The following is a 4580-nucleotide window of genomic DNA, read 5'->3' on the forward strand; positions in this document are numbered from 1 at the left end:
GGCCTCTGTGCCCTGTCATTGGCCCTCCAGAGGAAATGGTTGGCCGCTGTGTGAGACAGGATGCTGGACTGGATGGACCACTGGTCTGATCTAGCAGGGCTCTTCTGATTTTCTTATGAAGGCCTCAGCCTCTCTGCCCTGTTGTTGGCTGTCCAGAGGAACTGGTTGGCCACTGTGGGAGATGGGATGCTGGACTAGATAGACCCCTGGTCTGATCCAGCAGGGCTCTTCTGATGAAGGCCTCGGCCTCTATGCTCTGAGGTTGGCGCTCCAGAGGAACTGGCTGGCCACTGTGTGAGACAGGATGCTGGGCTAGATGGACCGTTGGACTGATCCAGCAGGGCTCCTCTTCTGTTTTTCAAAGTCACACATTTTCGCATCGGATGCTGAAAATGTTTGCAAAAACCTTTATAGTTAACAGCACAGCTCTTAACCACAGGTGTCCTTTTAGCAGGTGACACATTAGCTCTTCCCCTTATTGCTGCATTTCCAGCCATTTTTCTCACTGCCGTTAGCTCCCCGCTCAGGACGCCCCAGCGCAGACGTGCCTCGCGTGCTTCTAGCGAGGCCGCTTTTTTGGAGGAGAGGAATTTGGGCAGCTCTTTTTGGTGCATGCAAAAACAAGCTCCTCATTAAATAGGTACTTCCCCGGAAAAGAGCTGTTTTAGCTTGGAGCGCATTGCGATTTGCTGAGGTAGTCCCGGCAGTGCCCTCTCTCGTCACCAACTGAGGGAATCGCCTGCCATCTTTGACAGTGATCGTAGAAGCCAAAAACAAGTGTAGTAAAGAGACTCGGCAATTACGACTAGCCAAAAAGCCGAAGAACATGTAACAGAGAGTGATGTATACAAAGCAGCTATAATGAAAAAGTACAAAATGTAAGCAGCGGACTGGTATGTCCCACAATGTCTAAACAGTGGAGAACTACTGAATAATTAGAATTATTACTGTTCCCAAAACATGTCAGTATGGGTATGAAAACCACAGCAGCTTAAAGGGAACACCCTGATGAAGGATGAATTTTGAAACGTTGTTATAAAGCTTCCGGACACAACGTCGAATTTTTTCGTAGTTCTCCATTCTTACATTTTGTACTTTTTCACTGTAGCTGCTTTGTGTACATCACTCTCTGTTATATGTTCTTCAGCTTTTTGCCTAGTTGTAATTGTTGAGTCTGTTTACGACACTTGTTTTTGGCTTCTATTATCACTATATAGTAGTGTAGTGAATATTATTGAATGCTGCCATCTTTGACAGCGTTACGCCATGTCCGGCTGGGTTCAGATCCTTGAAGCTTACTGAATGGCCTGGAGCTAGCCACACACACACATTATTATTATTATTGTTGTTGTTGTTGTTGTTATTATTATTTGATATATACTCCAAGTAATACAGTTAGAGTATAACATAGATAATAAAATGAAACCTAACAAGCATGTAAAAACTAACAGAAAAAGAGAGCAGATTAACCTGTACTTATTTAATCTAACACAATTAGCTAAACCGAGAAATCTTGACCTCACGATAATGTAGACCAGGGGTGGCCAAACTTGCTTAAGGTAAGAGCCACATCGAATAGACATCAGATGTTTGAGAGACGCAAGACATGAACAAGGATTACGCACATGCTTTTATTGGCAAATATGCAAATTTGCTTTTTCTTAACATTGAATGAGACTGCCAGAATTAAAAACAGAAGGGGTAAAAACAGATATTGATACCGATCAGAACTATGGCTTGCCCAAGGTCATCCAGCAGCTGCATGTGTGTCAGAACCCACAGCCAACAACGAAGTACACGCATTCAGGAACGGTAATACTTTTATTGCAGAGCTATAGATGCAGTAACATAGGCACTGTTAAGAATGGCGGCGGCCCCATGGGCATAATAGGATATAGGGTATTCGTATGCACCCCCCCACAGCACTGGCCAATTAGGCACCCTCCCGCGCGCGGGATAAGGCTTACGTTATGTAGCTGAAGCTGAGAACGAACATTCTCCCACGGCACCTAGGGAAATCCCAGACTACAAGACCCTCCTGCACATCTGTATAGATAAGCGTTTCGGCGCACAGCAGAGACAGCACAGAAAGGAATGCAGTAGCAATTAACCTGAAAGGAAAGCAATAGCAATTAACCAGACACAGACCAACCTCCACAACCTTCATGGCAGCATAGCTGACAATGTGGAGGAGTGGGGAATCAAACCCGGTTCTCTCAGATTAGAGTCCGCGCACTTAACCACTACACCGAAATGTTACAACGTTCCCCCCAAATACATTGGGCCGTTCCAAGCCTGCCTTTAAAAGGGGGGCACAGACTGGCATTGCAAGAGTCCCCTTTTCCGCACCTTCTTTGTCACCAGGGTAGTGCTTGAAACCAGGGAAGTCACAGCTTGCCTTCCCACTCCCAGGTCTCCTTTCCCACCATTGGGACCCAATTGGGACCAGTGTTCCCTCTAAGCTGAGTTAGTGTGAGTAGCCAAATTTAATGCCAGTGGCTTGCAAACAATGCTCCCTCTAAGATGTGGTCTTGTGAGCAAAAATCCTACTTTGTGAGCAGGGTTCCCTCTAAGCTGAGTTAGTGTGATGCGAGCCAGAGGCTAAAAAACTGTGAGCTAGCTCACACTAACTCAGCTTAGAGGGAACCCTGCTCACAAAGTAGGATTTTTGCTCACAAGACTCCACAGCTTAGAGGGAGTATTGTTTGGGACAGCTCAGGTGGTACTGGACCGGGTAGCTTTATACTGTCAGACCCGGTGAGGCTCTCTTAGTTGGCCGTCCTCAGACAGTGCCTTCTGTATTGCTCCCGGCTCAGTGGGTTCCATTTCCAGCTTTCCTGCCTTGTTTCCAGAGTCACCCCCTGTCATGGCTCAGGTGGGGTGTCACCTGACGCTGCCACCACTCTGGAATTAGGATCCCTTGAGAAGGCCCAGAGCACCCTCCCAAGACCTTCAGACCTCCCTTTAGGCTGAATAACAGGCGCGAGGACCAGGCAGAGTGAACAGTGAAAATTGTTCATTTCATAGGAGGTCAAACAACAAGGTGCAGAATAATAACAGTCAGTGGGTGAAAAGAAAAGAAATCAAATGCCCTAACGCGTCTGAATATATACTGTCCCTAGCTCACTATTCCAAGTGGCACTAGACTACTCACCCTTCCCTCAGGATGAGGGTCTCTTCCTTGCAGCAACCTTCCTTCTGGCTCTGCCCTCTGGGAAGAAGAACAGCTTTTCCTGCCGCTCCAGATCTTTTATTCCAAGCCCTCCTCTTTTTCCTGTTGGTCAGTTTTGGCTCCAAAACCTCTCAGGGGCTTCTGGGAGTTGTAGGCCCAGCCTCACCTACTGCTAGCCAGGCTCCCTGGGCGTAGTAGGCCTCTGGTGGCACAGCCCAGATCATGACACCCCCAAACTGGTCTCCTGCCCAGTACAGTCAGAGGGCACCGTAAGCAACGTGGCACAGTTGCGTTCACACCTCCGCAAAGCAAACCGCCCCCCCGGACGGAATGGCCTTTGTCATCCTGACCCGCGGCTTCTGCAGGCACTGTCCGGAAAGGACTTTACTGTGTAAGGTGACGCGTCCTTGGAGCCGAAAGCCTGACAAGGCAACCAAGTCCGGGGGGGGGAGGAATAGCATGGGGGGGCACACTCCTTCCTCTCTGTACTGGTAGCCAGGGGGTGGGGGGTTCTCGCGTCACTGTCAGCTATGCTGCCATATGGTTTGGGGGATGGGATGCTTCTTTGCCCTATGTACCCGGCACCGCTGCATTCCTTCTGGACTCTAATCCCGGACTCTAATCTGGGAGAGCCGGGTTTGATTCCCCACTCCTCCACTTGCACCTGGCTGGATGACCTTGGGCAAGCCGTAGTTCTGATAAGAGCTGTTCTTGAAGAAGAGCCGTTTCTGTCAAGAGCTCTCTCAGTCCCGCCTACCTCACAGGGTGTCTGTTGTGGGGAGGGGAAGGGAAAGGAGTTTGTCAGCCGCTCTGAGACACCTTTGGGTAGTGAAGGGCGGGGTACAAATCCAATCTCTTCTTCTTCTTCTTTGCTTCTGTAAGGCTTGCTTATCTCTGTAGTGTCTGGGATCTGAGGGAGCGCTTTTGTTGCCCAGCTTCGGCTCTAACGGCCTGGGGCTCCTTCTCCCGCGCGCGGGAATGTGGCTAGTTGGCCTAAGGAGGGTGTGTGTGCATACGGATACCCCATATCCCATTTTGCTTGTAGGGGCGACGCCATTCTTAACAGTGCCTTTGTTAATGCAGGTATAGCTCTTCAATAAAGTATAACCTTTCTGATAAGTGGGTACTCAGTTGTTGGCTGTGGAACCTGACATTCTGTTAAGAAACCCTCATTCTCTATCTACGCGCCTCTCTCTCGACCCGAGATGAGCGACGAAGAGGAGAAACAGGTTCCCTCCGAAGAGGAGAAACAGGTTCCCTCCGAAGAGGAGAAACAGGTTCCCTCCGAAGAGGAGAAACAGGTTCCCTCCGAAGAGGAGAAACAGGTTCCCTCCGAAGAGGAGAAACAGGTTCCCTCCGAAGAGGAGAAACAGGTTCCCTCCGAAGAGGAGAAACAGGTTCCCTCCGA

The sequence above is a fragment of the Gekko japonicus genome, unplaced genomic scaffold, assembly GCF_001447785.1.
Source record: "Gekko japonicus isolate JY-2015 unplaced genomic scaffold, Gekko_japonicus_V1.1 scaffold5030, whole genome shotgun sequence".
NCBI classification, from domain to species: domain Eukaryota; kingdom Metazoa; phylum Chordata; class Lepidosauria; order Squamata; family Gekkonidae; genus Gekko; species Gekko japonicus.